We start from the raw sequence: 14,076 nt of genomic DNA on the forward strand, positions 1-14,076 counted from the left end.
GACATGGGTGGGCGTCCCTAGAGACAGGAGATGCTGAATGCAGCCAGCTTCCTACCGGTCTTATTGGGAAATGATAGGGAGGCCCATGTTTAGCAGTGGATGTCCAATGACTTAAATTATGAGCGCCGTTGATGATGGGTTGACGGTTCATGCAATATAGTAGTTTCGGTAGCTTTATACTATTAGGGGATCCGGAAAGTCATGTCGCTTTCTTAAGTTAAATTCACACGACTACATTTTTAACAAGTTTTTATTTTTAATCAATAATATATTCATCTTCGTTATCAACAACCTTTTGCTATGTGATAATAATGCTAGAGCGGTTAAATCAATTGCTTTTTCTGTAAAGCATGTCGACAGAAACGACATTATTTTCCGGTCCCCCTAATACATTAAAACTATTACAAATATTTCAAAGTAATAATTAGATAATAGAAATATATTCGGTGTTCAGAGTGGTAAAATATATACAGTTGCGTAGTCTTAAATATGTGCTTCCGAGTTGTATGTATTAAAATATTATACTTTATGATTTCGTAAAGGTAATGAACTTACGCCCTTGTTATATATTCGTGGCATGAATCAAGGTCCTGATTCTGATAAAACCTTTATAACGAAGCATTGAAACTGCTCTGCCATAAATATTAAAGGTTAAAGTCCTCTATGGCAGTGGTAGGACGCGTAGGCTTTCTTAACTATGGGTCGACGATCCGTGGCCCATACGCGTCACGCACGGGAAACCACGTAAATGGTAATTCTATCGCTTAACTGCCGGTAGGTTATCGTAATTTGTCCAAGCATCAAAATGTTACGCACTGAACCGAGGATGAAACAAAGAAAACAACAAGATACAATCTAATTCATTTATAATGGATTTTTTTATGCGAGTACTAGCTGTCTTAATAGACTTCATTCTATAAAAAGTCACTTGCCGCATAAGTCCAATGGAAACCATTGAAAAATAAATTTCATTTAAGAGGGATCACTTTTTATTAACCTTATTTAACAACAGACAGTTACTTAGAAAAACAGGTTTTCTATTTTGTATACTGAAACACTTCGATGTTAATGCGATATGTTGCTTTACGGCCACCCTAATATTACATTTACACTTGAATTTTCATATGAATGTTTCATTTATTATTATTATTTTAATTACATTTGTTTTTGTTGATTTCCATCCTAACACGCCTTTTTTTGGTTTTGAATGACGTCACATGTTTCATAGTTTACGAAGAGTCTTTTAATTTAGTCCGACGTTTGAATGAAACGACGTGTACTATTTTAACGATTTTTTTTCTAAGAACCATCTTAGTAGCTTAACGAAAATTTAAAAAAAAATCACATTGGCACTTCATTTTTGTTTAAAATATGTATATTATTTTTATTTCAAATTTTGACCGGACGGCAGTTCCCTTGTATCTGAAGAAATCGCGTTCTACGATAAAACCTTCCTTTGTTTTTTTGTACCACAAGTGATTTTTTGGTGTTGTTTATGTATATAAAAAATAAATGAGGTCCTTCTATATATTCAATGATCTCGGTCACATAGAATTTTTTCATATAAAATCGTGTTAAAAGGCACTGCTTTAACAGTCTGTTACGGCTTATTACGTAAAGTATTTTCTACGAGTACTTTTAATCTAGATGGCAGACAAGTAGATATTACCCTAATAATTACTTTAAACAACAAAAAAAGTAATTTCATTATTATTATATAACTAAAAAAGTTCACATTTCAGTATTACTCATTACGTCGTAATGTTTAATTAGTCGTTGTTCGCAAACATTGCTTATTAACATAATTAGAAAACATTTAATTAAAGTCGGTAATAATTAAAACGGAATTAATTGTAATCGAGTGGGGTAATGAAGAACAAAATACATTTGAAATTGCGAGAAGTGGCTTACCAATTGATAACAGGAATTACATGTCCCGTACCTGAAACAGGAAGAAAAAAGTTTGAAATTTTATACACAAATTTAATGACATGATGAGTTACATGAGAGTTATTCACGTGTATATATATATATATATGTATATATATAAGTATATTTATATATATATATATATAATGTTGAAAAAATCTTGGACTAAATTGCTACCGGAACTGTTGTACCGCGCCTTAAGTATGCGCGCGGCGAGGAGAGGTGGGGAATATAGGCCGCTCTATTTTATTTCATCTTATTTTTCTCCTCGGCCCCTCATTTTGCTACCCTTTCCTAAGGAGCGGCACTGTAGTTTCGGTAGCAACTATAGTCTTTCGTATTTCTGATTAAGATATCACTACGTCACAGATTAGTCTAATTTAAGTTTGTCTGCGTCAATGTTTGCAATTGCCTAAGGTATAATCATAATGATTGAGGCCATAAAAAACTTGGATAAAGTGCTCGTTGGTCTCAAAAGAGCCCAGGGACAAGTAGGCTTTAAGCCGTGGCCATCTTTGGGAAAGACTTATGCCTTGCAGTGGACGTCTATCGGATGAAAAGAAGCAGAAATATTTTGTCCAAACAAAACGTAGATACTATCTCGTGACGGAATAATGTCTTGTGTGTCCTACTGACACAGGCAGCACCACTATGTGAGACCGTTTAGGACCACAGACAAAAACTGAAAAATTAAATTACGATACATTATTTTATGTTATGAAATGTGTTACGAAGCATGCAATTTTATGATTTGTCATAATCTAGAACGTTTGAAATTTTAGCACACAGTTGTAATAGTCAGCTAAATTGTTTACCAATTGCAATAGACTGAAACTATGTCTGAAATTTTAACCGAAACAAATCAATTACATTATGATTCCATAAGCCGAAAAATTTTATGTAATCGTTATGCAAAGGCAATCAATATTGATGCCTGACTTAAGTCCTACGCCATAAAAGAGGTCAAGAACTGTTTTATTACACGTTCCATTTGAAATAAAGTTTTTAACGCCCCTTCTATATTTCAAAATAAAATACAGGCACCATATAAAAGTTCATTTCATTTGACGACCACGCCGAGGTCAGCGCACGACAAACATCGGATCTAAAGTAACTTCTTAGCTTTATAGTTCCTAATCGAGACGCCATTTAAAATGACGTCATTGTTCCTGGCAATGTGTTTCCGGTTCAAATTTTATGATGATTGATTTAGTTTTATATCAATGGTGCTTTATACGACAATATTGGTAATAAAAAAGTTAAAAAGATGGTAATATAATCATCCCACCACGTGCTTTCTTATTTGTTTACACTTTCTATGCACCATAGACAATAAATAGAGAAAAATATTGAAACAATTTATATAGTACACGGTCTTATCGCTCGAGGCGATCTCTACTGGATGGAGATGAGACATGAAGGAGGAGGACAGTTAAGGGTGTAGATGCTACACAATATCTTATTTTAGAGGCCAAGGTTCTTTTACCATTTTTAAATGCTGACTATTACTCCTAAATTCATTATAATAAGTTCATAGTCGTTCAATGAGCAATTAATAAGTCTAGGGGTTTGCATATCGGATCGAATTAGGAATCAGGAGATCGGTAAACGAACGTAAAAACCGACAGAGCCCAGCGGATTGGCAACTTAGTGACAATAGGCAGACCACATAACATGCATTCTGCCCAGGTTACGTAGCACCCAATACGGATAGTCGCTGAGATATTAAGGCTTTGCAGTGGAGACCAGAAGTCAGTAAACGCGTAAGAAGTCGACCTATAAGGTGGTGGACCTACAGGGCGGTTGGACGACTCCGATTCAACCGGCACTCTTGGAAATCTATAAAGATGGACTATATCTAGACTTAGTCCTACTCCATAGTTTCCAAATATTGGACGGTCTACGGCTGAAATAATGGTGATGTAAATGAACCTATCTTACAGGTTTATGCTCATTGTTTTAGATTTTAGAATTCGGAATCCACAGGTCCAAATGTCTCAAGTGAATGTCTCCAAATGATATTAATTGAGAAATTGACAATATTACTAAAATATTCTTATTTAAATAAATATATACTTAAAGATAATAATTTAAATCAAAAACTGGAAGTTTATCTTGTACGTCTGTTTACCTTACGATACAAATAGGTATTTATGTGCAGCGCAACAAATTTACGACACTAAACAAGCATCGACTTTCACATGCATTCTAAAATTACCAACAAATCATTCTGTTATGGGAACCGAGCTCCCCTTTACGTTCTAATTATAGGTTCGAGAATATTTTTGTTACATTTTCGGTGACTTCAAAAGCGGCGTTTCGCATTTCAATCACAACTGCTGTAGTTAATTAATTGATATGCCGATATTAGGCATCCAGTACGTTAACCAGTGGGTCTTTTGCTCTTTGATGTTTTTCACGTGGAGTAGGGGTTCCTTTTTCATATCATTTATTTTATTTTTAATGAGCTATCATTTATATTTAAATTAATAAAATATAAAGCGATATAGTAATAAATATTTCATTGAATACATGCGTATGAATTAATATATCGCGAAATAACATCAAAAGACATTATAACGACACAATCGACAGACATTACAAGCTCTATTAACAAATCTGTAGCTTCTAATCGACCCGATTTATTCTCTTTAATTCTATTTAATCATTATTCGAATTAAAAACGTATTATTATTTATTCAAAGTAGAAAAAGTTAATCATTATTTGTGTTAAAATTTTTTCTTCTTATTTTCAACGGACGAACCCGCCTACTGCAAGGCATAGGACTCCACAAAGATCGCCAAGATAATATATTAGCATATTATATATCTTATATTATGTAATATATTAGCCAAATGTTATTCAGTAGACTCATATAAAGAATTTGTTTTAAAGCCAAAAGGTTGATGTGACGAAACTTTTAAATATATGATCTGAGTCAAAAAATACTCTTTCTCTTTCTTTATTTCTTTGATTTTACATGTAAAGGCAAATACATTATCATAAAAAATCTACTAAATCATTCTATGCATTACTTTAAGTGGCAACCCTACTGAAATAATGATATATGGACTCTAAAACCATTCGTGAGTGTGCGTGCTTTAAACTTCTAAAGTGATGCATTTATTTAAAGGTCCAACAAGTTAATACGATGCGACGAACAGTAAGCGAGACCTACATGGATTCGGACGCGAGATAAGCGATCTTAAAGAACAAAGCAACGGCATTTTGTAGTTTATACGATACGGGAAATGATTTCCTTTCATTTTATTTCTACATCGCTCACCGGCATCTGCTAAATATTAATTTATAAACTCTTTAAATTATATTTAGAAGACATAGTATTATTATGAATTGCATTTACTACTGGCCAGTTTGAAATTATAATCGACTTAATATCGTAGATAATTTTAAAAAGATTTATTTTATTTTTATCAGTGCTAGCCCAGAGTAGAGGACTGAGACTTGAGATAGTAGGTCGTGTGAAACTTATATAACTCACACTTTGTTCATTAATTATATAGGATTGCCGCTCTTCACAAACAAGTTTTCAAAGGACGGGTGCCATAATACCAAATTGTATTTTCCAACTCGCCCGTCAAGCATAGCGATTATAGTATACCCTCAAAGAAATCTTTGGGGGGAGACATATACCTTGCAGTGGGCGTGGGCCTTATTTGGGCTAAAGTGATATATATAGTAAGCAGTTTTTGGTATTTTTTTACAATATATTTTAAATCTCGTAACATTATCGTGAATCATTGCTGGTGTATCTAAATAAATAAAATTGTGGCAGCTTATGTTTTTGAGATATAAAATCGGCAGCGCTCCGTTTTCTTGCTACACTTAAACATAAAAATATCTAAGGATTTCTATTTAAATCTAGTTATGTCGTCTATTTGGCTAGACAAGGATATGGTAATTAGCAACAGCGATGAAAACCGTTCATTGTAATATCTTCTAGGTCAACAAACATCAGTATTTGTGTCAGATATTTCGTGTTTTTTTGGCACTCGCTTGTGTATTTTGGGCTAACGATTGTAGTACTCAGACAACAGCCGGAACCGACGTTTGGCGTAAATTCTGATATACAGTTTGGCTTATGTTATATCCTCTAATATAAGGCTTCCCCGACTTATTTCATACCGTGACGCCCTTTAGAATTTACCGTTGTCTTCCCTCGTGTAGCTAAAAAAAATCTTTAAGAGTGTAGTCTAGTATTGACTTATTGTAAAAACTCAATATCATAATACAAATTATTATTTTTATTACAAACCGGGAACAAATAAACATAAAGCTTTTATAATACACAAAAAAGTAATATTTTCGTATTGAAACTGTTATTCTTCTATCCTTTTTGATTTTTCGCACAAAATATTTCTTGACAGACTTTTTCAAGTTATCGGAATCGAGTTTTATTTAACGGGAATTTCACGTAACCGTGTCCTTTCTTCAGAGGGTTATCTTGAATATAGACAGGGGAGAAGGGACCTCACAAAATAAAAATGTACCTTTGTACATCACTTCATCATGGGTCACAGCTCAACCAGAAACAAGAAAAAAATAGTTTTACTGATCGTAAAATCAAATTGTATATGAGATGGTGAGAGTAAAAGTATTTGAACAAATTATTTCACAAAAAAACTATTTCGGTTTCGACTCTCATAAAAACAGAAGTACTTCGGAGTCTCGTGGCTTTAAGTCAACGAGGTTGAAAACACGAGTGGTTGAAGGGGTTCTTAAAACTTTACCATTTGAGAAGGTTTCGCAGCCGCTGATTGTATCAGTTATAAACTGAAAACGAACTCAAGAGGCGCGAAAATAATATACTGGTAGTTCAGAATAGTTTATTGTTCACGCATTTATAACTTGCAATATTTAATATTATATATATATATATATATATATATATATATATATCTCACTATTTACCCAACAAAGAAACTACTTAAGCCATTCTTATAACTCATATGTATAGCCTTAGTAGTAGTATTACATAGCTCAGAGAGTCTTCATAAGCTGGTTGTCGTAGGAAAAGTAGAGGCAAAGAGACCAAGAGGGTGATCACCGACAAGATGGGCGGACTCTGTGCAGGTGACGACAGGTTCACCATAACGAAAGCACAAAAAATCAGATCAAAGAGACCTATGGAGGCAACTAGTCGAATTCTCGACTAAGGTTTTCCAGGAAGGGTGCGACCTTCAGTAAACTTTGTAGGATGATGTCAAAACTAAGTAAATATACATCTCATTTGTTAGGAAATGGCTTTAAGGCTTTTACACAAACCAGTCAATCTATAAATAGTAATCACTTTGAAATATATCACATTAAGTGATATTTTATGCTGGAATTCGATAGGCCAATAACTTCTGGCAATACAAAGTTTGCACGCACAGATAATAAATTATAATTAATATTTATATTTAGCAATCCTAATTTTAAAAGCTCTTTTTATTTTATTTTTTCCACATTAACAACCAATACATTATTTCTTTTTAAACTTTAACATTTGTAACCATTCACTCTGTATATACTTAAAATTGAAAATATATTTATATATTTTATTTATAAAATTATAAACAATTTAGAGTAATTTTTTTCAATACTTACGTACTTAAATGTCTTCAGGTATTAGAACTTTTGTTATCCTTTTAACAAAGCGTAAACATACGAAATTTTCTATATTTAAGTACACATACGCATGCGAATGGCATTAGTCAACTTAGAAAGTATAATTTAATCAATTGTTAGCATTAATTATCCTAATGGACACATGATTAATTAGTATGAAGAAAATTATTCTCTTTATAATTGAACGTAATTAAATTTCGTCTATAGCTATTGCTAGAAACTAATTAGATTCTTAATAGCTTCTAATTATTAAATTGTTACATATTACTTTACTAATCAGGTCAACGTCGCGAAAAGCAGTGTTTGCATTAATCCTTGTGATTTAAGTTAATAAGACATTCTTTCAACTGCATATTTGTTAATATCTCTTACGGTCAGTAGTAATAACAAGTAGTCAAAAATAGTTAAGAAAATGAATGCGTTTACATGCGACTTTTCTGTAAACAAATTATGCCATTCTAATCTAATTGTTGCTGAGTTTTTGTATTAACTTCTTAACGTTGTCCTGGAAACTGATAAATCAAATTATATAATAATAAGTGAAGTTTTAAATAGAAACAGGTAAAAAAAAACACGAAGTCGTACTTGGCTAAAAATGAAGTATAAAGTACGCCTTCGAATAATGTAAAGAAATCCTTAGCACGTTATCATTAATCAATGATAAGCTGTGCATTTTTAGTCTAAATTTTGCCCGACAAACACAGTTTATATTTCTGTTATAATATTAGTCTACTTTAGAATTATGTTAAAAATTGCAATTAAGTTTTAATATTCCGTTGTGATTCATCTTTATCATCATTGGGTCATCGGCAGAGGTCCACTGCAAAGCATAGGGCCTCCCTCAATACCCTCCTCAACAATACCTTCGGTCCACCTTGATGGATGGACGGATCACCTCATCACCTATGGGATCGTGATCGCCACTTGAGAATCTTAATTTGGTGATTCATTCATATAATGAAAAAAAAGTGAAGTTATAAACACAATTTTTTATTATTAAATACCACCACGACCTCATTAACAGTAGGTAATGTGCTGTTAGACCTGATGATTTGAACTCTGACATTCAATTCGCTAAGTTGACATTTTACTATGGTATTATGTAAAAGCAAGGTTTTTGTCAGTTACAGTAGTATATTAGAGTATGAATATTCTCCCTCAATGAACAGCACGAAGGAATGCTTCATCACCATCAAGAGCGTGAATTAGTTGATGTATTTACTATCGTCGATCGAAAAATGTAAATGACCAGAAATAATTTTGAATAATTAAAGTAGAAAAGTCAGAGTTCAACGTCTCCAACGAGTTCACGGGCGTCTAACAGCCCGACGCGTGCGAAACCTTCGTATATCGTTATAACAATAAATAAATATTTTTTTTACATAAAAATAAAGTTAACCTTACATTTTTACTTATAAAGGATTGATTTGCCAACCGTTGTGTGTTAGACTCATGTCTCTCAAGTAAATATTAAAAATATTTCAAATTATATTTCATTGTGATAAAGTTTCACATGTGATTTAAAAAACCTATTGTTGTCTAGCTAGTTTCACGATTGTACTTATTGTCGAAGTTTTAAGAGAATCCAATTAATCGGTATTAAAATAAATATCGTTTCGTATGTTATAACATGTATAGATTAAATCTGTTGTGACCTAAGATCTGTATGTATATTTGATTACAGCAGACGCGTCCGGGATATGTATGTATGAATGAGATGGTTAAGTAAATCTATGTGTGAGTGAGACGACAAATTAACTCGATCTCTTACGAAACAAGAAGATGCCACTATTACTACTAGTATACCAAAATACACCCCGAGGAAAAGCTGAACTTCCCCCGGGGCTAATAAAACTTTTAGTCTAAAGATGCTATCTTACATGCCAAGAAGTCGAATGCAGATATGCTTTTATTTTTGTGTAACTCAATCCTCTGTTATGACGTCACTCTTTGAAATATTGCCCATAATAACCCGATCATACTAGACAGAAGCGTTGTTGAAGTTTCTTCCGTCACTTCTCCCAACGTTAAAGCCTTCCGAATGGTAAGTAGCGTTATTAGCCAGGCAATAGCAACTGATTAAAACTAGATTCGACGCCCATAGGTGTCTTTGTTTTGTAATAGACATCTCCCCATGGGAGCGCTTGTCCGTCTTTACACCATGAAGTGTTATTAAAGCAAAGTAATGAAGCAATTTAAGCAGCTTACTAATCCTGTGAAACAGTAGTATGCAGCCCTAGTCGGGCCTCTTACGGGAACTCTCAACCTCCACTAACTTAGAAGACGTCTAAGGCTAGACTTCCGCGACTTAAACTTTTGCAATTGACCGCTTTGAACCCGCGAAATCTGCAAATGCCATTTGGGCAGCAGTGCGAGTCCGGTCCAAGGAAGAAACTAAAATTAGTTCGCCATTCCTATTAGCTAAGAATAGAAAAACAAAAGTTACAAAAAAAACAATGGTCCGACCCGACACGCTCAAGGAAGTCCGTCAAACTTAGTTACTATAAAGAGGTTTATGTTAAGCGTCTTCAATGTTTTACAATCTCCAATACGCAAAAACTGAAAGTTCCGGTGAAGCTGCAAATGCCAAAGGATAAGCTAGCATTTGTCAATGACAAAAATCTCCCTAACACAATTTATTACATTCCCGATATTCCAAACTTTTATTTCAGCGTAAAAGGATTATTTAGAAAAAAAAAATAAGATTGCTTCTAGCCATAAAAACAACGTGACCGCCGTATAAATAGATGGTTTACTGCCATATTGGAGCCCGTATATGTTATATTAGTGCAGTCGTGTATTGGCCCCGTCCCGCATAAAGTGCGATTTTATTACAGAACGATGATGGAGCGGATTAACTAATGGGCCGTTTCGAAACGTTAATTGTACTTAATAGGACACGCGTTCTTTTTTCGTATTAATCATAAATGTATTCAGCTACGTTTTAGATTAAAAAAATAATTGCACCCTACCTTGCGACAGACATATTCAATAAATTATTAAGTAGTGAAAAAATGAGCATTGTATTCCAGCATTCAAAATAAATATTATTTACTGTTTTTTTTTAATTATTCCTGTTTATACATTAAAAAAATTAATACGTCGTATAAACTATTTAAAATGACATAGATATCCATAGTCAATATATTATTGGTGATAATTTCTAAAGTATTATTATAAATTACTTGGAAGCGGTTTGTATTTCAATAGAGTGGTATCGGGGCCACTAAGCGAGCAGAAAATATATCTGCTGGTGCCTTGTTCTGTTGTGAAGATCAGGGACATTCAGGCGGAGCATACAACTCATAAGATGTACGAACAACCTAGTGAGGGCCGTCGGAAGGCACAGGATGCAGACCGCTTACAAACAGCAGTGGACAGCTAAAATGATGGCGATTCAATACAATAACAAGTTCCGCCAAATTTTTTCATTTGTTTATTCCTTTTTATACATGTTATAAAGATAACGTAGATACGTTACAATAATAATCGGAAGTACGATTAACGGTGTCATCGCATTCCCCAAACTAGAAGAATTGGAAAAGATTTGTATTTTTACAGACGAGTTTCGACTGATACAAACAAAGAAGATTAATATACATGCAGATATTAAGCATGTTTTAGTTCTTAATACTGGAGCTGATTGAGAAGACTTAATGCTGACTCGCATGACACAAGTGACTTTGATACTCATATTGATTCGCAGCCTCGTTCCAAAATAAAAAAAAAGGAATTAAATGACCTATAAAAAGGCCGATAAGTAAGGAAAACGAAATAAACAAGCTCTCAAATTATTATAATGGACATAAAAATATCTTTTTTTAAATTAAAATTTTCATTTATCCGTGACAAGAGAATCCTTATAACTGTTGGCTTACATGTCACAAATATTACTGTCATTTGAGGTCAGGTGAAACTGGGTCGAGAAACCATAATAATCCATACAAATCAAAGGTGTAGAACAAAAAATATCTAAAATAAATTTAAATATAAAACTAAAATCAAAATGCTTTCGGAAGGAATAAAAACCCAATAACGGTAAAAACCGGTTAATGTATTATATGAAATATACAAAGAAGGAAATGCTATTGAAGTGTCTTTAAATGCAAACAACATTCCACGCAATTGATTCGAAGAAAGCGATGACGCACGTAAAGCTTTTCGTCTACTCAAACCTTTTATAAATACGCCCTGAACTTTTTATGAGGCCATTAACAGTTACAATATAATTTTATTGCTTAAAACAATTAAAATATTTCATGAAAAGTTCACCGCTACTTTTTGATAAGAATTTCGTTTCGCTGCATTAAACTTAAACTTAATAACTAAACAGTAAATGTTAAACCGTTATTTTTGATTTTCGTAAGAATATTCACATTTATTGTTAATAAACAATTTGCCGGACTATATTAGGGACACGATGATTATGAGAGACAATATAATCTCTGAGGATATTAGAATGATATCTCCTGGACCGGATTTATGATTTATTTCCTATTTTCGAGAACGTTATTACATTAACTCATATTATAAGTTACTGTTCCCTGGAAAAGAAACACAAAAAAATCCACAGAATCAAGTTCATCAAGTACTACGGTCTAGTAAACTAAATGTCATGGAATAAATTCATTGTGAATCGTATTCGGTGGAGTTAGTAGCTAATGGTATGACAGCGAAATATCTCCATAACCAGCAGAAGAATTAAGTCAGTAAGGTCAGTTAAACGCACTTCAGCTCATTTCTGGAACGGGCTTCAAAGGAAACATTTCCATGATTATAAATTAAGTTACGAGTCTGATCGCTAATGAATTGCAAGGAAACCTACTTAAACCTGCTATGGATTCGACAGCCGTACGGTGAATAGAATGCTAAGATGTTACGTCTTTTCTTTTTTAATCGACAGACGTCCACTGCAAGGCCTAATGCCTACTCCAAAAATTTCCACCATGAACAGTCTTATGCTGCCCATATCAAGCGACTTCCCGCAAAACCTTTACTTAGTCGTCAGTCCTAGTGGGGCGCCTACCCATGCCGAGTCTATCGGTTCGTGGTCGCGACTTGAGAACCTTTCGGCCGTCGACTGCACGAGCGATGAGCCTACTGCCATTTTAGACAAGCAATTCTTCGAGCTGCGTCCGTGACTTTAGAAGTGACGTTACGACTATCTGAACATAAACAGTCATATTAAATATTAAGATTAATAATAGAAAGATTTTAAATGTATATTTCCGTTTTAGTTGGTTAATAAATTGTTTTTTTTTTTTTAAATATTTGTATCATAAACTAATGCTTTTTAAAACATACGAATGACAAACCGAAGTGTTAAACATATACATAAACAAACAAAAAACTCGCATTGGACAATACTTACAATAAATGTTGAATAAGTAACGGTATTATAAAAAAAGTGTGACGAATATAATGCATAATAATCATAAACGTAACAATATTAGTAAAATATGTGCATTATTTAAATAATATGAACTTTCACCTCGCCATTACAAAATATAACTTATTTCATTCGACGTAAAAACTATATCTGCAAGCAGTACAAAGTAAAACAATTTCTTTAATTTACTGGTTTCCACTGAGTAATGGTATAGTCATACTCTGAGAACATCAAAGTACATTTCCAGACTACTAAGTTGTCTGATAGAGACTGACACTTTGCCCCAAAAAGATAATGCTTTTATTTTATTTTTCTTTACTGTATATTTCTCGTTGAATATATATAGCGAGTCGTGGTAGCACAGCGGTAGAGGACTGAGACTGGCGATTGTATGTTGCGGGTTCTATAATTGGATACAATCTTATATAATTCAGTGTGGATTATATAGGACTATCATTGCAAACAGATTTCCAGAGGATAGGCAGCATTGTCACCTGTATATCATAATACGACAATACGATCGCCAATCCGCGTGCCAGGCGCGAGGATTATGGCATATCCCCCATAGATATCTTTGGGGAAGGCCTAAGTCTCGCGGTCGGCGTTTATGCACTGAAAGGACAACTCTTGAATTGAATTTTAACTGTACATTCATTTTAATTTATTCGTTATTGAAAAGGTTTTCGTTTTATAAATGTATCATAGATTTCATTCTTACTTCTTTTACTCAGTTTTTTCTCATCTGAAACCCTAAATTTAGCACACGTAAAATTTTTCAATTTCTTTTATACAGTTTTCTAAGAAGTATGTAAATTGTGTATAAAAGAGTTGGGCGTGTATTTATTTGAACTGTTTAATTCATTATTGTTTATTGTTTTCAAAACTATTGCATGTAACAATATGGTATTAAAGTGTTCGGAGAATATAGTATGAGAGCACTTTGAAAAAATTGAACAACTTAAAACCTAAAACCATTATACTACACAACAAAGTTTTAAAACTGATTTATTGGATACAAACGATTTCATAACAATCAAACATTATCTTCATCCTTAACATCACATTAACAGAGTTTATCACGGAATAATTGCTCAAAGTTCCGAAAGTCATCATCGAGACACGTTCA

The 14,076-nt window shown here is 33.3% G+C and overlaps 1 protein-coding gene across 4 annotated transcripts in view; it reads right to left on the reverse strand.

Moving 5' to 3' along the window:
* Positions 1 to 14,076, reverse strand: part of Src64B (Tyrosine-protein kinase Src64B) — a 147,289-nt gene that overhangs the window by 75,317 nt on the left and 57,896 nt on the right. For 2 of the 4 annotated variants that reach the window (XM_068762696.1, XM_068762697.1), the window contains exon 2: positions 1,912 to 1,942. The exons of the other annotated variants lie outside the window; for them this stretch is intronic. The gene's annotated coding sequence lies outside the window, so the exon portion shown is untranslated. The remainder of the gene's footprint in view (positions 1 to 1,911; positions 1,943 to 14,076) is intronic. 4 annotated transcript variants of the gene reach the window in all.

The sequence above is a fragment of the Battus philenor genome, unplaced genomic scaffold (assembly GCF_028537555.1).
Source record: "Battus philenor isolate CCGP_79_NKW_IND1 unplaced genomic scaffold, ilBatPhil1.0.hap1 SCAF_16, whole genome shotgun sequence".
NCBI classification, from domain to species: domain Eukaryota; kingdom Metazoa; phylum Arthropoda; class Insecta; order Lepidoptera; family Papilionidae; genus Battus; species Battus philenor.